Source organism: Pecten maximus, chromosome 12 (genome assembly GCF_902652985.1).
Source record: "Pecten maximus chromosome 12, xPecMax1.1, whole genome shotgun sequence".
In the NCBI taxonomy this organism is placed as follows: Eukaryota; Metazoa; Mollusca; class Bivalvia; order Pectinida; family Pectinidae; genus Pecten; species Pecten maximus.
The window spans coordinates 29,170,341-29,198,246 of NC_047026.1; the positions used below are offsets into that span (position 1 = coordinate 29,170,341).

Below are 27,906 nucleotides of genomic sequence, written 5' to 3' on the forward strand. Positions count from 1 at the left end.
AGTTCCATTTTGTTTGAAATTCGACACGTTCAGCATAGTTTTATTTTTTCTTATTTCAAAATATCTAAGACCATGGTGCATCCAGGGAGGTCTATTGGCGGACAACATTCACGGCTGTCTTCGCTGACTTCATTGAAACAGAAGTCAGAGAGTAAGATGCACTCAAATGAGACGCAAGCGATGTGCTCAACTAACTTGCACGTGCCCCAAGCCAATATTAATTTTTTGCACGAGCTTCAAGTCAATATGCATTTTCTTTGTAATAGTTGCATTTCTGAATCATCAAAAGACACAAAAGAAACAAAGTAAAAATACAAACAACAAAAAACAAACAATATATTGGTATTCTAGGTTGAATTGCAACTACGAAGTAGCGATAGATGACGGGTAATTGATATAATAGATGTGCTATACAATGCTACTTGTTCTATAAATAAAATAAAAAAATCATTCAACTCGGCTAGTCTCTCTGAATATTTCCGTATAAAGCACATCGTACTGTTATGGCGGTCTACAAGATGGCGGATCCCCCAAGTTATGTTCAAGTTTGAAAACTATAACAACTGCTTAACACAACATATGACGTGTGACATTTCCAACGGCATTTAAAATGTGTCCTGGGAACTTAATCAGGCTATCAAAGTCAGAATACTTTGTCTTTTGATCTTAATACCAAAGGGTTGATACCTTGCTTTGTTCTTCTCATATCTAATTATATTTATGATTTTATGGAGAAAAAGATACTAGTCTACTGTATCTATTCACACATGCGTCGTCTTTGGTTGGAACAAAATTAACTATATAAGCTCCAGTGGGAATAGAAATATCAATGCATGGCATTTAAATTCCGAAGAGTTCGTGTATTTTAATCACTTCTTTGCCTTTCCTCTTCTCATTATTCTTTGTTTTAAAACATCTGATCGAGTTGAGAGCTTATAAATGAGTTAACGAATGTCTAGTGTTACGAGAGTAAGACACGGTACATTGAGCAGAAGAGACTTGGACACGTATTGATATCAGGTCCAGTAGCTGAGTATCATACATGCTTTAGTTACAAGATACAAAAACTAGCCAATGTACATTGAAGGGTTGTTGTACCTGGAATCGAGACTTGAAACGGTGCAAGGAGACTAGGTTAGGATATTTGGATACGCTTTTACAATAAGCGATGAATTTGAGTTTTAAGACTAGGTAAGGGAATTTGGACAAACTTGAACACAAGACTAATTGAATTGCTTGGGTGTGTTGTCAGACATAGCTAGACGATCTCACCATTGTCATTTCTTTCTTTCTTGGTATACTTCATAGTACGCGAGATGGGACCTGTCCGTGTTGTGGTACAATAAGTGGACCGATGACTGGAGCAATCATCTGCGGACAGCATTGACATGTGTATCAAACTAGTATAAAACAAAGCAATTTACATGTTTGATTGCCATTAAACAACATGTATTGATAGTTATTTGAGTCTCATCTAAACAATTAATGTATCACAGTTTGACCACATCGTTATCCGTTTACGCAATGCTGAATGTATGCTATCCGCTTATAAGAATGGTACAATGATTTATTTTAAAAGGACGGCTAATGAAGTGTATTTAATATGTCGTTTTTCATTACAATTGTATTCAACTTGTTTTTATGAACATATATGCTTTGATCACGAACTGTGTATATGCAATTTAGGTACATTTTTGTAACTGTATATGTCCTACCAAAGAACAGTATGTGCAACTGCGCATGCGTCGATATTGATCTTTGGTCCACATTGCGTTGATAAGGATTATGCCTATCATTGTTCCTGATATTACATATCTGTCAGTCTGGCAGGCCTACCCCACACCCGGCAATGCCCGCGTAATGTATACTCATACATAATTTGTTAAACTGACATATTTATCACGACATCTGGAGTACAGTTTAAACGACTGTGTGCTCATTGGTGGCGATAGTTCTGCACGTGTTATATAAGGTGCTGGTCTAGCATTTTCCTTGTAATTATCAGAACAGATCATATTTTGAATGAGGACATGAAGTGATGATAACAAATAAGTTACTAGAATAATTTTTCAAAACATAACAAAAAAATAGTCAAGCTTTGTTATGCCTTTTGTTATAAATCCCGTTTTCGACAGTCTTATATAACGCGTAATCTATATGTCAGTGGTGTTTGGTAATAAAATACAACATTGTGTATTTGCAGTCCTGTCACCATCATGTCTATACCATGGTAACGCATTACCCTACGATACAAAATTGTGATTCAATTTCAAACAATTTTAGTTTGTCATAGAACATATGACTAGTCTCAGACAGGGCCTATTTAAGTCCTATCCAAATGTTTATATGATTACGTAGTGGTACTTTGTACTCCTGAGATGAAAACTATTCATTCTTACAGTAACATATATACACCTCTAACAACTCATCAAACTTGACTATAGACACATTTAAAGTTGAATAGGACCTCCCCGGTGGTGCCATTGCCAACATAGACCAGTTAAAAAATTAAACATGTTTTTTCCATGTCTATATCTACTTATTTGTCTTACCATGAAGGAAGGATTTAAAGAGCAGAACCTATGGCGTGTGAATTAATTAAGACATTGCTTTGTTATTTGATTAATAATACATTTAGACATTTAAACACAATCAAAACATAACGTACACTATTTTATAAAATATTAACAGGTGATCTCCTTTGCTCTTGTCCAATATCTCCATTAAACAATACCGAACTATGAAAACTGTAATTATGTTACGACTTCGATATCGTTGAGTCTTGTGATTCGGGCATAACAATTATCTTCCGATATCATTGTTTTTTTTCTGTTTGTCGCATTGTGTCAAATTGTCAACCTTTGATTACCTCCACCAAGTCTTGGGCTGTACGGATAAAACAATTATAATTTGTGACGAAATGCGCAGTGCAAGATATTAATTTGATTGGTATATTGATTTTATGATGATTAATGTTTGTGATATTATGTCATTTTTACAAACAACCCAATACTTCCATAAAGTACTGTCTTCTAGTCACACATCAGACATGTTCGGTCAACATTTCTATACTCTGGTGTCTGAGGAAACTTGTCAATGTTCTGTGTCTCCGGCGAGAGACGGTCTTGTGCATATGGACATTTAATTGATATTGATATCGCTACATAGACAAATCGTACCGGACGAACCACGATAAATATGATAAACCCTGGCCACTCAACCGTGAATAGTTAATGGGTTTTGTCTCCGGCAGTTTAACTGTCATAGTTATTCACCCATGAGGTGGGGTGTGGATTGACACAATCGCTGCGTACTGGTAAGAAAAACAGCTACAAAGATATCATCTAAGTATGTACTTTGATCTACAGAAATTGTTATAGGAACGTACGCACAAGAGCACGTGGTGCCTCAGTATGGCAAACCAGAACGACAACGTTTGACTTTGTTTACTTTTATCTGTTTGTGTTATTGTGAAATAATTACCATTTGAGCTAAAAATATGACCAGAACGTGTGTGCCTCAAAACGCTTCACTATACATCGGAGGGTGCAGCCGTATATAAAACAAGTCAAAATGTACAAGAACAAGCCGAAAGGAAATCAGAGGTATCGGTCTATGGTGTCAGTTGGTGAGTACAGATCTATGTTCATTCCTTCACAACACTTGATTGACAGCAAACATCTCATTTAATGTCGTGTAGTCGTCAACGTTGACGTTTTCTTTGATTTTGCTTTATTTTCTCCGATTCCGCAACGTTTCCTAATATAGGTAGTTCTGTTATGACCTTTGTGTTGGCATATAGGATTCTTCTGTGTTTGCGGTTTCGTTTTTGTTTTTGCTTTTTCTTTTACTTATGTGTCACTGCAAAGCATAAGGTATTGTCAAAAACCAGGTGTAAATAATTTGAGCAGATACGGAATGGGGCTGCCCTACACAAGATAAAATGTTAAATTGGTTCGACACTTTAAGAAAATGGACTTACTGTCCGCCGGCTACCGCCAAGGACACCTTATAAAAGCAGGTCAACAGTGTATATATTTCAAACAATATGAACAAAAATCATTGAGGGTTGACGAAAACAACCTCAGCACATCAACATACCTTGCGCAGAAAGACCCCATTTAATGTGTGCAGTTAAGATTTTGTGTTTACGATTATTCTCCTCATTTTTATACAGACAGATAAAGGTATTTCTTTATCTTATTGCTATATCCATACATATGTTAAAGTTAATTCAGAAAAGCAATTCAAGAAATGATGTCATTATACTAGGGTATATACCTTGTCTGATCAAGCTACGGACTCTACCGTCACATTGCTGGGTAAGATTTGTTCAACTTAAACCACCAGTCTGACACAGTTGCCCTTTAGTCACTTACCAACTACCAATTATCTAGATTACCAGATACAAATGTTTTGTTTCCTATTTCAATACATACGTCTTCAAGGCAGGCGAAATGGCGACCAGTAATTGAATTTCGACAATAATGGATTAAAATTGCACCTTTGTTTACAACCCGGTACCATTCCTAAAGTAATGAAACGGAGCAGAATGATCTCTTTCCAGACTAACGTTTAATGTATCTTAGACATAAACAAATGCTAGAATAGTTTTCAGGAAATAACTTGTTCACATTTGTTAAATCTAATGCCATCACTTTTCTGATTTAGATTGCATCCCACGGGGATGTGTGCAAATTCCCTGAACTATATTACTTGTTCACGGGAATTTTAGGCCTGTAGATAATTGACAAACATCCTTCGAAACATGAAAGCGCAAGGGAATAGAATAGAGTACATTATAAAATTTGACGACTGACCGTTATTTTGTCTATGCTTATTCTGTGTACATTGTGTACGAGGTATTGTAGAGTTGTCGCCCTTAGTTTAGGCAGCCATTGAACAAACAGATGACATGTATTGTCACGTGATGTAACATATCTCATGTATGTTCGACATGTGGAACGAACTAACCACGAAATGAATGTAAATGGTCAAAGACGCGCTCGTCAGATATCGTCTGGTTGTCTCTCGCGCCAGTTCAATAGGAACAAATATGTAAGTGGACATAGAGACAAACTTTGTCAATGCCATGTCGGCTAAACCAGAAAAGTCGAATGCATTATTGCCGTGTAATGGTCTAACGGTGGTTGTCTACTAATTGGAAAAGACACATCTGTCTCGCTTTTACTCTCAGATAGACTGACTAACCTATCGCAGGAGATGTAAGACATCTGTATCGAATGATAGAAAGACAGAATCACGTTTTTTTTTTATTGATAATAGTGTATTTTGTGAATTTATCTTAAAATACAGCAATTCAAATATCAGTAGAAACTACAAACCAAGTTAGAGTTATGACCAAATTAAATATCTAAACGCCAGTAATCGAAGAGTATTAAGATTAATCAATATGTTCTGGAGCTGCTTCATCAGCTGTAATCTGCATAAAAACTTTACCGGTTCAAGTAATGCGAGGCTCTCGAAATGAGAAACGGGAAGCTCTTAAAGAATCACAAGCCTCAAATAAAACGCAAGAATACCAACTTCATTTCGCACAGGATTATTTTTTATTTTTTTTTGCTGCCTGGGTTTTCCGTCCCGTGAACAGCTAGCGTCATTTTGAATTAGGGTAAAGTGAATTTATCAAGGACACAACCACGACAGTACAGACCGACCGATTTCTCAGCTTCCCGGGAAACTCAAACCGTTTATAAGTGCTATCAGGATAGCGACTGTACTGTTTGCTCATAGTCATAATCACCTCGCATTTATAGAAAATCCAATCGGTTCGCATTCTACGTCTTTCACGAAAAATCTACAGTGGGGAATTATTGATTACTTAATATACGGGAAGCTGGTATACAACTATCAACAAAACTACGATAGGGAAATCGAACTCGTCACGGTTTGCATACAGCGCAATAATAAATCATGTCTGTCAGGGTAGAAATAACTGACTCAGACAATTTGATGAAGGATATAACTATTTCTACGAACATTCTAGTATTTAAAGACAATACATATATACATAGAGAGAGAGAGTGAAATTGTAGATATATATATGTGTGTGTGTGTGTGTGTGTGTGTGTGTGTCTTGACTCGAAAATTTGACATTGTTCATGTCCACACTGTTAGAATTACTTCTTTGCCCCATAATAACATTTTAAGTAATCTGTATCCTACAGACAAACCTTTGTAAGGATCCAGTGACATTTGGATTATTACCGTTGATATTACTTCTTTGACCAATATATATATATATACGATATACATGCAAGGAAAAGTGAACGATTTGGTAAGATTGTAGTTAACTGTTCTGATAAACTCTTCAGTAATTTTCGCGTCTTAGTAAACCAAAACAAGTTTGTTAAAAGAAGGGCACAGTATGTGACTTTTGTATGATAATGTGAAATTACATTTTGTAGACACTGCTTGTGGACATTAGTATACATGCTATGTTCTAATTCATTTGATTAAACCCACTCCCATCCTCTGTCCAGATTTCGACATTTCTTTCGACCTTTTTTGAGTTCTTATCGATCGTTTCCGAGATATCAACACTAAGTCATTAGCCTCACAGCAGTATAGTACATTTAGGTGTATTCCCGTCGCTACTGCCGCATCTACCTCCCTTAGGTATTGAAAGGTGATAATATCTTGTGGGTAATTTGAAAAAAATCATTTGTTCCTACGTGCATTCTTTCCAAAGTTGTATTCAAATCCTGCAACACAACTTCGCATAGAAATTACAAACCAGAAGTGAAACAATTATCACCATTTTATCTTCAGTATGATTCATCGTAGCTTTTGGCGTCTTTTCCGCAAACCTTTTCTATATTTATATAACTAATGCGCATGTGCCAAACGTCTTTCGATTTGCAAAGGAAAAAAACTCTGACATTAAGATAATTGAGTTTGGTAAGGTAAATAGTAGTGCGTAAAGTGGAAAATTTGAAATTATTTGAACTACGAAAGAATAGCAATATTTAACAGATAATTTTCCTACCAAGATAAGATAATATAACTACTGTTTGTCATTATCTAGATCCAGCCTTATTTCTTCATTTTGAACATCTCTTAAAATGGTTTCGGTAATATAAACCCCATTTTGATGTTCAAATTTTACTAGTTATTATCAAACTGAAATTTTATAATAAACGATTGGAAACAATTCGTCTTGAAAAAAAAAATGGTAAAAAAAAGTAAAACAAAGAAATGTATTTTTACGAAATCTGAAAAGATAGATAAATATGAAAGAAAAATATATTATGTCAAAGCAGTTCATTAAGCTATTTACAACATTTTGCGTAGACAACGCTTAACGACCGCAGAAAAATTCTAGCAAGTTATGCAAGGCAGATCAAGTAATCGTGCGGATTATGTCTTTGATATGTTTTATCGCCATCGTTATCAAATATCAAATAGACGTTTTCATTCAATACCTCGCCGATGTTCACATCATGTGTATCATAACCACCATCACAGAATTCCAATTGTAATTATGTGAAACTAAATAAGGCACTACCTTCGTATTCATATCATATTGCCGTGATGTTATGAGAGCTGGTAGGCTTCCTTCCGCTTGCATGTGGCTACTTCAAAGGCAGACTGTATCATTTTTACCCTAAGGCTTTTGATAGTCGTTTGTTGGAAAGGTTATATAAGTTCATTTTCATTAAAGGGGATAGTGTTTGTTTTATGAATGTATCTAATCAATGTTTATAATTATATCAATGTTATCCGAAAGTAATTTATTGTCATTCTTAGAAGATATTTTAAAATCTGGTTTGACTTTATGTTTTGAGGATTGTATCTATAAGATGACATTTAACTCACTCCCTTGTGTTTTTGAGATTATTTATTTTAATCACATGTCAATGATTCAAGATTTGCATCAGTTGCGTAAACCTGAAATTAGCAACGTTATCTTGATAATCAAAATCATCAGGAAAACGACTTGAAATGGTTAATATGTGCCTGTTGTTGATACAGCCTAACGAATCTCATTTCAGCAACGACTGTATATAGCGGAGAACTAACATCGATTTGAAAACAAATGTCATTTTCTTGAGTTTATTAACGTTTTAATTCGCCGACTTTATACTAAAATGTTTGAAACCCTTTATTTCAGTAATCAATTTGGTATTTTGAAAAACGTTGGTAAGTATTGGCGAGTCAATGCGATAAGTGACCCGAGGTATGTGTTTCAGAATTGGAAACAGCGTGTGAGTGTGAGTACCAATGTGGACTAAATAAGGGCAGGAGCTTGAATTTTATGTTAGAATTCCATACAACAATTTTGTTTTGCTTGCTCTTTTTATTTGCAATTGCAAATATCCACGATGTTAATCCTAGCTGACAAATTCTTGGTGTGATGGTTTTGTGGTCTAGTTGTCTAGAAATGTTTTGAGAAAGCTGAATCAGGAAACGGTCAATATCTTTGTATTACAGACACAATATTTTATAAATATAATAAAGAATAAAATATAATTTAGTTAACAGAAGCTGAATCTGTTAATGTTTAATTCAAGCAACGACACTCGGCGCAAAAATCAAAAATGATGTTTTGTATAAATAAATGAATGGTAAGAGCGGGTTACAATTCTACCTAAATTTACCCCACACATAGAATATGGTGTATAATAACCTGTGTAATCCTTATTCAGGAAGCAGTAGTATAGCTAGTTGCTGTTTACGGTTGAAAGGTTAATCCGTAGTATTTACGTAAAATCCTGAATCTGGCGCATTCTGGAAGTTGGTGCATTAGTTTTGTCCAAGAAAAAAACTACCAATGCACTAATACGGGTCTGTGTCCTTTTCGAACAGATAACGTGTCATCTTGGGAATATAATTAGTCTTAAATCTCAAGAGCAATCCGGGTTGGCCCTATCTTTGAATCATAAAACACTGTCGTCGCTTGTTCGTACTCGCATTTCAAAGAAAACATGGTTAAGCCTAAGTATGCCTATGCCTGTTGCCCAATTCCGTTTCTGTTTAAATTAAATGTGCTGAAATGAAAAAATAGAGTATTTCTGCTATAGTGAATAGACTGTCTTTGTTGAAAGAAATTCATCGATGACTCGCCGTTCTATGCAGGTGTTCAGTACCCTGCATTTTTCAAGGATACATGTATAAAAGTCGACCTGAAATGTAATATTATTTTCCTAGCGAAATGGAAAAGTGACAATATAAGATAATAAAATCCATTCATTGCGAAACCATGGCTCTTATTCAGATTTGTTTCCCTCTATCATTCTGGGGTTGTTTCCATGGTCTGTCCTTGTCCGTAACATTTTACTATCATTCAATATTGGCCCAATTACACCTGGTCAACGTCGTGACCTTAGCTGTGAGCTCATACATAAAGCCCAACCACAATCTGCGGTGTATGCTTCCCCAAACGGCGTTAGAGTTCCCCCATTAACATTTGAAACTACACTGACTTTCAAATGAAATTTCCTAATTTGGCTTCCTGGAAAGCTGTAAAAAACACAGATAGCGTAATGCATGATGGATTTGTCACGATGTTAACCATTACTTGCATGCAATAGGCATGCTGTGATGAGAAGTGATACACGCGATCTCTGGATAATCTCCCTGACATTCCACCTGCCCTCTGTCCTTTCACTAACTGTCTCAATACGTCAATCCCACTTTCCCTTTGACCTTTCATGTTCGATTTCTCTTGATGAGGGTTTTGGCTCATGAACAATATTTTTCTAGTCACAGCATACCATCTATATATTACCACTTAATTGAATTCCGAACGAAATTGCATCCGCAATTAATGTTTATTATGTTATTATTCAATGACATCATATGACTGATTTGACTGTTGTTTGTGTCAAAACTGACAGTTAGAGAGTTCACCTTTCAATTTAAAATCAGTGAAATACCCAGTATGTGCCTAGTAATGAATATAGAGCATTATCATACATGTAGTAGAGCTGCTGGTTTACGCTACGTGGGGATCCTTGAATTCAAATATAGAAATATATGTATTAATCTCATACTGTAAAACCACAGGGTCTCAAGGGGAGAATTCTGAAGTTGAATAAATGGCTATGAAAATACCATACATTGCTTTGCTTTTATTGTCATACTCGTGATTAAGGAATTATTGACGATATTGAGATTAACGTACCGATAATAATAAGCTTCCGATTTCCAACATACAATCATCGCAATAACATGTCACATGTTTTTATATGAACTTTATATAGTTATATCACTTTAAATAGACGAGCATTTAATCTATTTTTTATATTTGGATATTAGATATTTCAATATTCTGATCCAGTGCTCTATTTGATAACTAAACTAGGAAGAGAACTAGCCTCAGGGGTATCAAGTCCAATTCCACTCCATAATCCAAACACATTCTAAACAAAAAACAAAGTTAATATCACACTTTAATATGAACGTAGTAATTTATACAATATCTGACAGATAATGAATACAAGATTGCACCATACCTTGTCCTTCGTGGCAGTGATGTAAGGGTCATAATCAAATGACAGCCAGAATTTTCTCTGTTTGCTTCGTCGCTCTTATTTTTGAAATTGCCTGAAACCTTATATGTTGAGATAATTGAAAATGATGTAACAATGCCATTTATCATTACAAAGTAATGATATAGCTTCATTACAAATTTTAATCTTCTCTTAGTTTATTGATTATGTTTAGCTTCATGAAAATGACAGGTGGAGCATAAGTGAACTAAAATCATCGTTTACTATATTGATATACTGCTGACTGTCGTACAGCTGGATTCCGTATGACGTCAGCAATAACAAAATAAGCAAATGAATGGCAAGACTGTTGCCAGCTCGATACAAGATGATTATTACATAGATCATACGAGTATTTACCGCTGGGAAATAGCGTGTAGAGAAAAAAAAAGTAGAAATCGATTACTCTTTACATATTTCCGTTTTGTGAATGGACCCATGATAACCCACCTATGCCTGTGTTGTCATCATCAATAGGGGGCGCTTGCAAATCATTTCCTGTACGGAAAAATGATATTTGAATTAATATTAAATACGAAATACTGATCATCTTGCGTCTTTATACATGATCCCGCCTTCAGTCTGTTTAGATCAGGTTTTCCTTACTTAATCATTTAAATTTAAATGCCATCATTCATACATAAGTAGATACGGATGTTGAAAAAATACAAATCCGAATTTATTTCCCAAATTAGAAATCGACCTATACCCGGGGTTAGGAGATGATTGATTGAGAACGTCGCCCGGCTTTCCCTTCTTGTTACTAAGAAAACCTGACGACCAATATCGCCCGGATTTTCGCCTTCTAGATACTAAGAAAACCTGACGACCAAGCGCCCCGACAACACTTCGACCAATAAACATTCATTCTACGATATACAACAGCTCCAAGATGAACACCGTCTAGACCCTTAGACATATACTTACAGAACAGAGACATCTGGAGTATTATTCCAAGACCCCGTTCAATAACTGTGAGTTCGTTCAGACTTCTGGTGTAGGTGGCAAGTTTATGATTTTAGTATACGTTATTGAGGAGTGGTACTTTATTACCTAGACGATAGTGAAGTATTCTAATCAGTGTCTCCCTGATGGCCACACAGACGTCACCGTAAACAATAAAAGCAAAACAATAGCAGGGATTGTTTGGATAACATGGTAAATTAATAAAAACTATAATGCTATTTTGTCCATTAAAGACAAATGAGACAAATCATTGGAATATTTTTTTTACAGTAATAAAATTGATGTGATTAACATGACTAAAACATAGAAACATATGAGAAATAGAGGAATATGTCCGCAACACATTTTTACATAAAAAGTGGGCAGTGGCCAATGTAGGAGAAAATGTATCCGTATTAATTAAATGTCAGACTAATATTTTGGGGTTGTCCCTTTCAGTACCAGTTCGCGGATGTAAAATTTCGTTCAACTCAGTCTTGCAAACATTTTACAATAATCACTTCTATACATATGGGTATATATATAAATGTTCGCAGGATATTTCCTTATGCGCTGTATCCAATGAACGCGAATATAGTGAGATTAAATCCATCGCGAATATTAACAAATTTGCAGCAGAATAATGGCATCTATAAAGCGTTCCAAATAAAGTTGTCTTGCAAGTTAGTGTTGTTTACTACTCGATGATATAAACACAGCTTTACTTGTGTATAGAACATAGGCTATAGGATCTACACATGTATACACGCCAATGGGTTTCCTTATCAAGTATTCTTCACCCATCTGAAATAATTGATTTTGACATTGTAATGTCTGGCTTGTCAGTTTCATATGAAATATGAATTGGTATTTAAAACGGTGTACATAATGCATTGCATATTTACGTCCAAAGTGCCGTTTTGTCACATGATGTGACATGATGTTCCGTAATATCGATTATACAATCAATGTCTTCTTACATAATCTTATTTAACGAACAATGGGTTCTCGAGAATTACAACAAAATGATCCTCTTTGACAGTTTAAAATTCCACATTCGACAACGACTGAATAATGGTGTAACGTGTATTGTTCATGGAAAGTGATATGAAACACGTGCATAAAATTCTAAACAACTCACTCAAAACTATAAAATCAAAATCACACGTCTAGACCATGTTAATCGATCTGTGCTTAACTTATTTTAGGTTCACTGTTGGATTAAATAATGATTAGCTTGCGTTCTCAGAATCTCTTAACATATGTTACTTTAGCTAAATAACAAAATTACCTGCACGTGTAACTTGGATTAAATATCACAATCTCCTTCTAAATGTAACTCTAACTAAATAATGAAATCTCCATGTACGTGTAGCTGACTTAATAACAGAATTTCTCTGCGCAATTAAAAAATGCATGTTATCTGAACGAACACTCCATCCTTAAAGAGATTTTGTGTACCTGAATCGTAGTTCAGACTTATTGATACCTGCACATGCAGTAAATAAGCTATCTCGGACTGCAATTTGTACTAAATCAGTTCTCGTTGAATGTTTTGTCGATTTACACGTGCTATGGCAGGATTAGGGGTATTGTTGATGAAGCAGGCAAATTACATTGTACGTAATGACGTGAATTCTGTCACTTGAATAGTGACAAATCAGATGTAAGGATATAAAAATGTTTATGGTGAACACTGATTTCGATTTTTCTGGTAAACAACATGAAGGTTGTTGACATGCTTTATATGTTGTGCCTCCAATAATCCAATGTCTATCTTAAGCCAAAGACAAGGAGATGACAAAAGATGACTTATATTCAGATCCTTGGTTGCATGCATAAAAGGTTTCACAAACCTACTGTGCTAGTTTTCTGTCTTTCCACGTGTGGCCCTAGCATCACTGCCGAGTAAAAGACGGAAGGAACAGCTGTTTGATGAAATTTTGTTTTGATTATCGGAAATATACTCTATTGATTTCTATTTTTAATATTTACATGAGTTTCTCTTGTTCACTACTTACAATCCTAAAACACATTACAAAGATCGTTCCTGTTCAATACTTACAATCCTAAAACAAATTGCAAAGATCGTTCTTGTTCAATACTTACAATCCTAAAATACATTACAAAGATATTTTCTTGTTCAATACTTACAATCATAAAATAAATTACAAAGGTCTTTTCTTGTTCAATACTTACAGTCATAAAACACATTACAAAGGTTTTTTCTTGTTCAATACTTACAATCATATAACACATTACATAGATATTTTCTCGTTCAATAATTACAAATCTAGAAAATAAATTACAGAAGTCTTTTCTTGTTCAATACTTACAATCATAAAACACATTACATAGATCTTTTCTCGTTCAATACTTACAAATCTAGAAAATATTACAAAGATATTTTCTTGTTCAATACGTAAAATTCTATAATTTATTACATAGATCTTTCCTATTTCATTACTTAAAGTCTCAAAATACATTAAAAAGTTCTTTTCTTGTTCAATACTTACAGTCTTAAGATACATTACAAAGGTGTTTGCTTGTTCAATACAATTTTAAAACACAAGTTGAAACTGAATGAGGCTGAAACAGAATTCTTGCCTCGAGAATAGTAGACTTACAAACTAGGGAGAAATTGTCGGCATCTTTGATATCTGTAACGTGTCTCCCAGACTGTCCTTGATCCGGACCCAGCCAGTGAATCCCGGTCGTATTTGAGTTGGAAGACCGTCAGGATACCTCACATAAACATGTCTGTATCCCGGACGACTCACGGTTGTACGTCTAATATATCCAGGAATCTTTTATAGGGATTGACAGAATTTGACAAGACAAAAGCGGACTGTAATTATATCAGTCAGTCTATGGAGTATCATACAATTAGTCCCTTGTTAATTGGCTTAAAGAAGATATATGTGGCAGAGTAATCGTTGATTCCGAGGACAGAGACAGTGCTCGGTATTAGAGGAATGGGTTGTACGATTAGATCGAACACCATTCATATGTCAAGTGTATACAGTGGAATGGAGTTATGTCGAGAAAGTTTAGAATTTAACAGTTCTAGCTCAAATACCATACTGGACGAGGCCTGTTTACAGCAGAATTGAGTTATGTCAAATAAGTTTGGGACTAAATGTTGATAACTAAAAAAAATTGCTGTTTTTTATTTGATAGAGCTTGGAACGGTACTAAAACTGTATCGAACTCAGTCAGGTTATCAGTAAACTATTGACTGTCGACCGAAGACTCATTTCCACAAATAGATATACCAAGTATCATGACCGTTTGCTTTCTAAATCATATGTAAACACACGTCTTGCTACTGCATTAAGGCAGAGACCTCTAAAGAGGAATGCTTTGATCATGCGCCACAAAATAATGTGAAAGTTATGTCATCGTTTTGCAGCTGATTGACTTGTGGAAAAAGTAAGGTACTTTACATGTGTATATCTATTAATTTAGACTATTGCCACTAATTGGACTGTGTTGGGCCTGTTTGTGTCCTTTGTCATACCCTCCAGTCAATGAATACCATAATCATATATAAACCATGGTTATATATATATAAATGTATAGGAATTGTTATCATGTACCGACTATCGTTCAAATGTAAACTAGGGTCACGACCATTATTCACGTGTTAACCCAGACTTACAACATATATTTACATAAACTAGGGTCATATTTTACAATGCACACTTATGACCATCATTCACGTGTTAACCCAGACTTACAGCATATATCTGCATTTAACTAGGGTCATATTTTACCATGCACCCTCACGACCATCATACACGTGTTAACCCAGACTTACAACATATATTTACATAAACTAGGGTCATATTTTACCATGCACCCTCACGACCATCATACACGTGTTAACCCAGACTTACAATACACAACTGAATGAACTAGGAACATCCAGGGCGTCTTGCATTTGAAGGAAAATTAACAAATTATATACCACTCAAAGGGCAGTTAAGATAGTAACAGTTCATATCTGTTACATATTCGCGATTATTTTCACGTGTGGCTGTGGATGGTAACGATGTACATCTTTGTAGTGAAATATGAGGAAATTACTTAACACTCAAAGGCTTCATAAATCTTCTTTACTTAAAGGAAGAGAAACACTTTTTACAAAAACTGAGTTACCGTCTAAGGAACCTTGCTATATTTCAAATATTCTATTCATTTATACCTATGATTAGATTAATACTCATTGAATGAGCACACAGTTAAAAAACATCAAAGACTGGAACTTCAACCCACCTTCATTATATAGATAGTTTAAGTGTTCCAGGACGCTGTGTTCCAAATCTTGAACAAGTACACATATAAAAGAACTTCCATATAGTTGGAAATGCAAACATTCTCCAAGGACATCTTTTTTCAAATCTTCCCAGGAAACAAATTTAATCAGAAAACAAACAAATTATATTTTTTTGCATAACATGGTATACATATTCAGATTCCTCACAAAAAAAATATGTTACCATAACAAAATCTATGTCAGATAAGTTTTTGTTAAACATGATTTTGAGGAAATTCTCTCTCTGAAGTGAAGGCTGCCAAAAATTTGTATAACCCTCCATTTTCCCAAGTTGTCTCCCTTTTATACCCCGTCCCCGGCCTTTAACTTCGTAAGAAGATATCTTAATATGATTATCTGAAAATCAATGATTACTAGCTAGCTATAGGTGATTTCTTCTATTTCCCCTATCATAAAGTCATATACCGATTCAGATCGGCACCATCAAAGAACCCGTATGGTCCTTTCACTTCCGGTATTAAGGAACCTAAAACTGACAACCACCTGGTTTCAGTTAATGTACTTGTAACGAATATGCACTTTTGTTTTACATGCGATTGTTGTGTTGTGTAGTAAATGGTCTGAATGGCTGATATTATCTAATTTATTTCTTTTAGAATTATTGACTGAAAAATGAAACTGATAAACAAGTTCTAAATGTGTTAAATTTGCCTGTCGCTAACCCCTTCTAACAATATTATTTTAGCAATATAATTGAGGATTAGAAATATTTGTTTTCGATATTGTACGACTGTGGAGACCTTTGAATGACATGCCACATCCATATGTGATGACGGTCCATACCGGTGTGAGTCCAAATTTCTGTTACTTTTTGTGATATCAGTCTTGTACCTTTATTAATGTTATCTTTCCCCCTTTGTATTGCAGTGGTAGCGGATGTAGCGGGTGTCTACTAGCGGTCTATGGCTGGTGTACATACTTATGGTGTATATAAGAGGAGCGATAGGCCTTGCTCTCCCGAGCCTGTCCATCTATCGATACACTACGTGGGTTAGGAAGGCGAACTTTACAGTCTCTATCTATCAACAAGCAACAGCGGCTTTACACTACTTATGTGTTCAGATCTTCATTAAACATTGCGGACGAATTCCACATGCGCAATGACATCGGATTATCAATGAATTTTGAAAATATAAAATGATTATTTATTAATGAGTCAGTGTGACGCAGGCGCAGAATACTCTGTTTGGAATACATTGAGGAAATATACGGTGACCGTAGTGGATACGCATGCGCGATACATATATTACTGGTTCCGGAAGACTCACAAATGTTTATTTGTAAATAGTGATGAGAAATATATCTTTGATGCAGTCGTTGTTTTTGAAAAGTTGCTAGCGCACATGCGCAATAATGTTTGTGACAAATATCCACAAGTGCTTCTACAATTCTAAAGGAATGACGGATGACTTCATTTATTTGGGACAAAATTAATTTAGATTCCAACTTAAAGGTAAGTTTTATTTTCATTATTTTACATTATTTCAGTATTATTATCATATAAAATGTCATGGTATGAGGCATAGGTACAACGTTTCTAAAGAACTATCGTAAGTTTCAGTGAAGGATGTCAACCGATCTGTTTCTCTTATTTACGGGAAATGAGTTAAAATGCCGAATTAGTTATACTACAAAATGTCGCGAACAGTTGGAAGTATTCGGCACAGAGTTCTTACTTATTGTAGGTCTGAAACCAACCCGATACATCATCAAAGATATTTGTCCACAATCTGTTACAAACGCGTCAGCCTCATTCTTTTGGAAAGCCGGTACAAGACATGGCAAACTTTTACTGATTAAATCCAGTGACTAACAAACTCCCTAAAATAGAATTTTTAAGTGTTGCTTCTAAACATATAATTCATTATTTTAATGCAAAATTTTATCTTTGCCCTGGGGTTGAATTGAATTATCATATTCAAGACATAAATAGAGCGTTCAGTTGTTATTAAAATAGTGTAAATAGCTTAATGTTAGCGTTATTTTGTTGTTGTTTATTCCTGTTTGAAACCCAAAAAACTCATAGCGGTTTGAAGGTTGAATAAACCTTGTACATTGTTAAAATTCAGATTAATATTATATAAGAATAAGCACTCTCGGTAAAGTTAACATTTTTTTTTTTTTTATTTTCTGTACGCAAACATATTGGGTAGTTGTAAAAGAAGGGACTAAAATAATATCGGAGCAATTGTAGACATAATCGTGCTGTCAGGATTTGTTTGGTTGATTGTTGATTTAAGTGCCATTTATAAAAAATGTATAAAAAATACAAAAACATTACTTTGTCTTTCGAAGTTTGATCAAACTAGATTACTAAATACTAACACAGCCAATGGCCACCTTGTAATCTGTAATGTTTCTTGGGAGATATGTCCATGTCTTAGATTTCACCATTACACACTTTTCCCATTCTAAGTCGCGAATCAAATAACCGCTTGTTGAAGACCTCGATAGCTACTTAATTCCGTGATAATTGTTTAGGTTCTCGTTTTCCAGTCATTAATACTTAGAAACTGGGTTGTGCCTTAACGCGTTTAAAAGCTGTGTGATACATCAAACTTTCGTGATGTTTAAAGTAAGGTTTTAAATGACTGTGATATGATTTCAGCTCCTTAATGGTACATAGCTAAACAGATCGATACCATTTCTTGATAAAATATAGACATTAATTATACCATTTATAAGAAATTGATATACATTGTATGTACATTGCATTTTAAAATTATAGTCATATACACTCAGAAGAACAAAACATCGCATCCATTAAACTGATGTAAAAACATCCACCTTGAAGTAAAAATAAACCTACAGAGCTTTTATAATATCAGAGTATTGTTAACATTATATCATTTCTCTTACGTAAGATACACCGAATGTGTCAATAAATGCCAGCGTATTCTAGTCACGTGCTCACGTGAGGGATAATCCAGAGTAACAGATGGGTACTAGATCGAGTGCATATACAAACTGTATACCCCTCTCCTAAAGCGATTAACCTCATTGAAAGTTTTCCAATTCAGTTTGAAAAGCTTCCAAACAGTTGTGTGTACATCTCGTTCTCCACTTTGTCAGCCTGTCATGTCTTCTATGGTCTTTAATCTCGTTTATAAACGTTTAACTTGGTTTTATTAGAAACAGACCGAGTCTGTCTTAATGACACGACGATAAAGGCAAATAGGAACACCTACAGATATAACAGAAGTAAGAACGGACCCGGAAACAAAGGCAATACATTCTTGAATACACACGGTGCATCATCCATATAGCTGCAACATATTGCAACACTCATTATACTTGACATTGGTAATTAACATATCCTAAAAGACTCCTACATGAAAGCTTCAAAACTCTAAAACAATCCTACACGCCACGACAGCAGCAGCGAGATGGCGCAAATCTCCCATAGCCTCTCACCTGACAATGGGGCAGCACCAACTTTTGCAACAAGAAGACGACACAACTGACGGAATAACACAGTACAGCATTAACCGTATTTACTCCGCAATGAACGCAATTCTAAAATATATTACAGGAACACAACTCAGGCCTGCTTGGCCGACATCATCGATACAATCAATCATATTCGTCAATTTGTATTGAAGCAGAAAACTCACTACCTACTTTACACTACGGCAAGGATAACATCACTTATGCACAGAAAAAAACACAAAAGTGTCCACATATATCATATGACAGGGAAACCCAAGTTAAAGTTGTGTACATATCATATACGTTAAGTTAAATATTCTCACATATGCAACCGGGAAACAATATTGTTCATCTACTATTTAACAACAAGACAAAGTTGTCCTACCAGAAATGATACGATATACATCACCTTATATCTCATATTTAAACGACACGGAGTAAAATAAAGCCATCTAAATATGATGACGATTTGGAGCCTATCCCGTTACTGATCACGCAAAATGTAGGGATGGCTGTACCAACCACATCTGTTTTATACGATTCATATTTAATAGCATCAGCGATATGATATTGATTACGAGTAACAGTCATAATCGGGGAAATATTACATCATATCAAGTCAATTATAAATAATTCTACAACAGCTGGTCTTCAAGTGAAAACCAGAAGTAACCAAACATTATATGAAGATTTCCTTTATAGATATGGAACAGTTAAGTGTAATAGAGTTATTCTTCAAACACTAAGACTAGAACTTGCAACCTTTGCACTCCACCCACGGTAATTTCACGCTAATGAATCATGTTTGACAGATGCAATATTTGACGGTTATAAGTTTTTTTTTTGTTTTTTTTTTACAATTTGTCAAAAAAGATTTGGTACAGTAAATAATAAGCAAGGTTTCAATGACAGTGACCCCTATTGGTCTTGACAGATGCACTCTGATCGCCCTCCTTTCATTTGGTAAAATGTTGACAATGTTTAGAATCATACACACTTTAGCATAGTCAGTCGCTTGTGTATGTATGTATTTGCTGATAACAATGCATAATTGTTTCATGCGATACAAATAATTATGAGTTCTGCGCTAGATTGATTTGTGGATTGACCTTATTTTATTTCCGAAACCTATACTCAACACAAAACACATGACTATGTCTGTTTGATGCTCTCAATCCAAAGATTAACATGTCTATCTGTAAGATTGACAGTGGTCCAAAATATCTATGTCGTAAAATGATTGGGGTTGTTTTAGAGCTTACGACTAGATCAACCTGAATATCAGTAAAACATGAAATATGTACGTAATACCAGGTAATATAATGATGTACACACCAAAAGATAATATTTAAGCGACACAATGAGATCATAATTGTTTCGACTGTATCCTTGGAATTAGTATTGTTGTTGGCTTTGGTTTTCCTCCAAATCTGTGTTACGATGTTTCAGATAAGTCATATTTACCTTAACGTATAAAAAGTGGCATCATGAATCTATAGTTATAGCTATAGTAAAAGTATATGTTAACAGAATTCATCCTTAAGCCATGTCTACAAACTGTGAAGAATGTACAAATGGTGAAGCATTTTCGATGACCTTTGACCCAAGTTAGTTTCTGTTTTTCCTATGATGGGGCTGTTGTATGCTATATAACACAGAGCATTTATTTGCATAAGGAAAACCTTGAACAAAGATCAAACGGCACTCTCTGATACTCTTATCGACCATGCCATCTCATTATATGTTAAGCTACAGGTAGTGAAAGCTGGAGAGGAATTAAAGACTAATTTCCTTTTTTAACCTTGCCTTATTACCAAACAATATTTTCTTCTAACGTCCCCGTTCTTACCTCACGCATCATTTGAAAACCAACTTTCTTTTCTTGCAATTTTTCGCATGTATTTGCGGTGAAAGAATTTTTAGTAGTTACCGCGCGGATACCTCCTCCATCGGATTACAACAGCTAACGATATCCGCAGTAGTAACGGAATCACCGGAATTCCGATCGATGGTGTATGCTGAATTTCATAACATTTCATTTCATAGAAACATCCCAAATATGCCTACCTGTATAAGAAATGAAAGACAAATATGATATTTGTGCATAATGGAAACGTTGTTTGATTTATAATTTGAAAATATTTCTCCATATTTCAATTCTCCTGAAATATCACCTCCAGGAAATCGCAACGTTTTTAGATCATTTCCCCGAGTATCTTTGGTATTCCTTTTATAAATAGATGGATGATAACTATTGCTGATAGATTTTCATACAATTTAACTGCTTGCCAGGAATAGAGGCACTGGTTCAGAGTATGCACTGTTAATATTGTTTTTCGTTAATCCCCTTTATGAAATTATCAAAGAGATTCAATTTTTGGGTTGTGAACCTCCTTATAAGTTTTAATTTTAACGTTTACTGAGGCCGACTGGCCTTTCCATTTTTTCTATAATGTACTAGAATGCCATATCTGCATGGTGCATGTTGCGTTACTCAACATACATGCTGTCTATTACTAAATTCATACTTATGATATGTTAAGACACTCAGTTACAATAAGCGTGTATGTTGTACATGTCAGTTCTATTATCCTTTTAGATTGATGTTGACTATTGGTATTTTACGCATTAGACACATTATCATTGATAACTATTTAGTAATGCGATATAAATTGTACAGGTATGTGTATAGAAGAAAGAACAATGAACCCGTGAACGTAAAATGCAAATCTGTAGACCACACTGACTGTACAGACCGTGCAGTGAGGAGTGTGTTGTGGTGTTATTGGAGCCTGTGAAATCTATCATACAGATATGGACCAGACTAATTCAATTAGCTCCCGGACTAACAGAGCTCTGCTCCCTATCATACACTAAAACAAATATTGTCTTACTCCTAGCTAAACACGCACTGTAACCGCTGCCGACTACCATCAGAACCACGTGACACCGCAGAATGATCGTATTGTTTATAGTTATAGCATCACAAAACCATCTCTTATTGGACAAAAGTGACTCTTATTGGACAGAACTGTTAAGTGATAAGTGATGAACACAAAACTATATCTGATTGGACAGAACTGATTCTTATTGGTCAGAACTGTTAAGTGATAATTAATGAACATAAACCCAAATATGATTGGACAGAACTGATTTTTATTGGACAGAACTGTTAAGTGATAATTGATGAACATAAACCCAAATATGATTGGACGGAACTGTTAAGTGATAATTGATGAACAAAAAACGAAATCTGATTGGACGGAACTGTTCAGTGTTAATTGATGAACACAAAACCATATCTGACTGGACAGAACTGATTCTTATTGAACAGACCTGTTCAGTGATATGTGATGAACTGAAAACCATCTCTGATTGGACAGATCTGACTCTTATTGGACAGAATTATTCAGTGATAAGTAATGAACACAAAACCATCTCTGATTGGACAGAACTGATTCTTATTGGAGATAACTGTTCAGTGATAAGTGATGAACACAAAACCAAAACCATCTCTGATTGGACAGAACTGATTCTTATTGGACAGAATTGTTCAGTGAAAATTGATGAACACAAAACCATCTCTGATTGGACAGAACTCATTCTTATTGGACAGAACTGTTTTGTGATAATTGATAAACACAAAACCATCTCTGATTGGACGGAACTGTTTTGTGATAATTGATGAACAAAAAACCAAATCTGATTGGACGGAACTGTTCAGTGATAATTGATAAACACAAAACCATCTCTGATTGGTCGGAACAGTTCAGTGATAATTGATGAACACAAAACCATCTCTGATTGGACGGAACTGTTCAGTGGTAATTGATAAACACAAAACCATCTCTGATTGGTCGGAACAGTTCAGTGATAATTGATGAACACAAACCCAAATCTGATTGGACGGAACTGATTCTTATTGGACAGAACTGTTCAGTGATAATTGATGAACACAAAACCAAATCTGATTGGACGGAACTGTTCATTGACATATCTTGATACATCTTGGTTCGAAGGACAATTTGTAAATCTATAAAATGAACAACCATGCAGATTTACGTGCGTCTATTCAGTATTGACTGATAGTGTCCTCAATATTACACAGGCGACCCAGAAGTGATTTCTGCACTTTAGAAAAATTGCCAGTCCAAACGAACTCTGAACTAATTTTTGCGTTTCCGTATTTATCCAACATAACCAAGTCTTTCAGATACAGTAGTTAAGTAGGCCGAATATTATCGTTGTATTTCAAAAGCATCTGTACTACTTCAATAGATTCACGTGTGTAAACCTACGATTGTTCCATTTTAATTAACGAAATATTGTTTATTGTCTGTACTAGCCCAACAAACATGCTAACAACATGTATATGTCACAATGCAATTGATTAGATTGTATCTTTCAAATCTCTCCCTCAATGGCTGCAAAAGCGGAGTCTCGACAATCCCATCCCACGTGACCGCCACATCATGGCGGGGGTGGACCAAAGTGGCACGCGTCGATTACACTGCCTGGTATCGGTAAAGCTAGTCCATCGATGTGACAATGAACACCCGAGTGGTACCATTCTTACACTCTCTCCTCTGCAATTGAAACCGGAAATTGTTGTTATTAGTTACCGTAATGGAAACAAGCTTTAGGGCGAGTAATTCACTGCAAGGTCTAATCGGACCGTGTGTCATTCATACTGACCCAATCTTAAATGTGTCACACACCAACTACCACATGACCGCGTACAACAAGAAAAGAGGGCAGAGCACTGTAATCTCTGTGATTGAAGGCACTGTTCGATTCAAGAGAGTAATTTGTAAATTGAAAGTGTCAATTACAACAAAAAAACACAAAATGTTGCCATAAAAATATTCGATAATATATATTGAAGGGATCGTACAAATCCGTACCACTCTGTATACTGAACATGGTAATAGCCGTTTCTCCATAATTCATATTTAGTAGTCCTATGGACATCCGTTGGATGGCCCTACCAAACAAAAAGTAGTTGTACGCCAGTAAAAGAACGAAATATTAAACGAAGACATTTCGATAATACAAATTCAAATTAAATATGTGACGGAAATTACCGAATGCTTCCGATTCACGTTCATCGTCTTCTTGTAAAACTACTTACCATAAAAAAAAAAAAACAAAAAACAAACAAAAAACAAAAAACAAAAAAAAACCCACAGCAGTCTTAATCATTATCGCACAATTTGGTAAATATTTCCGACACTGGGTAAACCAACCGGAAAGATAAAAATAATGGCTTAGTTGTTTTGAATGTAAATGCAAGTTTTAAATATTTATGGTGAAATGCAACCCATCTGCATTCTCAAAGATGCAGTACCGTTCATATCACTACTATGCTTATCGATGATGTTCTTAAATGGGTTTACCGCTTAAGTCTAATGCTGGTCAAAACATACCATCTTGTGGCTAATACGTGTACTAACATCAAATGACTGATACATGATCTACCATCTTATGGGTGATACATGTACTACCATCTTATGGGTGATACATGTACTACTATCGTATGGGTGATACGTGAACTACCATCGTATGGGTGATACATGTACTACCATCTTATGGGTGATACGTGTACTACCATCTAATGGGTGATACACGTACTACCATCTTATGAGTGATACACGTACTACCATCTAATGGGTGATACGTGTACTACCATATAATGGGTGATACATGTACTACCATCTTATGGGTGATACGTGTACTACCATCTTATGGGTGATACGTGTACTACCATCTTATGGGTGATACATGTATTACCATCTTATGAGTGATACACGTACTACCATCTAATGGGTGATACGTATACTACCATCTTATGGGTGATACGTGTACTACCATATTATGGGTGATACATGTACTACCATCTTATGGGTGATACGTGTACTACCATCTCATGGGTGATACATGTACTACCATCTGATGGGTGATACGTGTACTACTATCGTATGGGTGATACGTGAACTACCATCGTATGGGTGATACATGTACTACCATCTTATGGGTGATACGTGTACTACCATCTTATGGGTGATATTTGTACTACCATCTTATGGGTGATACGTGTGCTACCATCTTATGGGTGATACATGTACTACCATCTTATCGGTGATACGTGTACTACCATCTTATGGGTGATACATGTACTACCATCGTATGGGTGATACGTGTACTACCATCTTATAGGTGATACATGTACTACCATCTTATGGGTGATACTTGAACTACCATCTTATGGGTGATACGTGTACTACCATCTTATGGGTGATACTTGTACTACCATCTTATGGGTGATACGTGTGCTACCATCTTATGGGTGATACTTGTACTACCATCTTATGGGTGATACGTGTACTACCATCTTATGGGTGATACATGTACTACCATCTTATGGGTGATATTTGTACTACCATCTTATGGGTGATACGTGTGCTACCATCTTATGGGTGATACATGTACTACCATCTTATTGGTGATACGTGTACTACCATCTTATGGGTGATACATGTACTACCATCGTATGGGTGATACGTGTACTACCATCTTATAGGTGATACATGTACTACCATCTTATGGGTGATACTTGAACTACCATCTTATGGGTGATACGTGTACTACCATCTTATGGGTGATACTTGTACTACCATCTTATGGGTGATACGTGTGCTACCATCTTATGGGTGATACTTGTACTACCATCTTATGGGTGATACGTGTACTACCATCTTATGGGTGATACATGTACTACCATCTTATTGGTGATACGTGTACTACCATCTAATGGGTGATACACGTACTACCATCTTATGAGTGATACATGTTTTACCATCTAATGGGTGATACGTGTACTACCATCTAATGGGTGATACGTGTACTACCATCTTATGGGTGATACGTGTACTACCATCTTATGGGTGATACATGTATTACCATCTTATGAGTGATACACGTACTACCATCTAATGGGTGATACGTATACTACCATCTTATGGGTGATACGTATACTACCATCTTATGGGTGATACACGTACTACCATCTTATGGGTGATACGTTTACTACCATCTCATGGGTGATACATGTACTACCATCTGATGGGTGATACGTGTACTACCATCTTATGGGTGATATGTGTACTACCATCTTATGGGTGATACATGTACTACCATCTTATGGGTGATACGTGTACTACCATCTTATGGGTGATATGTGTACTACCATCTTATGGGTGATACATGTACTACCATCTTATGGGTGATACGTGTACTACCATCTTATGGGTGATACATGTACTACCATCTTATGGTTGATACATGTACTACCATCTTATGGGTGATACGTGTACTACCATCTTATGGGTGATACGTATACTACCATCTTATGAATGATACACGTACTACCATCTTATGGGTGATACGTGTACTACCATCTTATGGGTGATACGTGTACTACCATCTTATGGGTGATACGTATACTACCATCTTATGGGTGATACACGTACTACCATCTTATGGGTGATACGTGTACTACCATCTTATGGGTGATACGTATACTACCATCTTATGGGTGATACACGTACTACCATCTTATGGGTGATACGTGTACTACCATCTTATGGGTGATACACGTACTTCCATCTTATGGGTGATACACGTACTACCATCTAATGGGTGATACACGTACTACCACCTTATGGGTGATACGTGTACTACCATCTTATGGGTGATACATGTACTGCCATCTTATGGGTGATACATGTACTACCATCTAATGGGTGATACATGTACTACCGTCTTATGGGTGATACGTGTACTACCATCTTATGGGTGATACACGTACTTCCATCTGATGGGTGATACGTGTACTACCATATTATGGGTGATACACGTACTACCACCTTATGGGTGATACGTGTACTACCATCTTATGGGTGATACATGTACTACCATCTTATGGGTGATACATGTACTACCATCTTATGGGTGATACATGTACTACCATCTTATGGGTGATACGTGTACTACCATCTTATGTGTAATACATGTACTACCATATTATGGGTAATACATGTACTAGCATCTTATGGGTGATACGTGTACTACCATCTTATGGTGATACGTGTACTACCATCTTATGGGTGATACGTGTACTACCATCTTATGGGTGATACGTGTACTACCATCTTATGGGTGATACATGTACTACCATCTTATGGGTGATACGTGTACTACCATCTTATGGGTGATACATGTACTACCATCTTATGGGTGATACGTATACTACCATCTTATGGCTGATACGTGTACTACCATCTGATGGGTGATACGTGTACTACCATCTTATGGGTGATACATGTACTACCATCTTATGATTGATACGTGTACTACCATCTGATGGGTGATACGTGTACTACCATCTGATGGGTGATACGTGTACTACCATCTGATGGGTGATACGTGTACTACCATCTTATGATTGATACGTGTACTACCATCTGATGGGTGATACGTGTACTACCATCTGATGGGTGATACGTGTACTACCATCTTATGGGTGATACGTGTACTACCATCTTATGATTGATACGTGTACTACCATCTGATGGGTGATACGTGTACTACCATCTTATGGGTGATACGTGTACTACCATC

General features: G+C 35.7%; 1 protein-coding gene across 1 annotated transcript in view; it reads left to right on the forward strand.

Annotated features, from left to right (window-relative positions):
• LOC117339716 (dopamine receptor 2-like) overlaps positions 1–27,906 on the forward strand; it is a 138,413-nt gene that overhangs the window by 42,613 nt on the left and 67,894 nt on the right. The window contains exon 2 of the mRNA XM_033901433.1: positions 16,666–17,251. The gene's annotated coding sequence lies outside the window, so the exon portion shown is untranslated. The remainder of the gene's footprint in view (positions 1–16,665; positions 17,252–27,906) is intronic.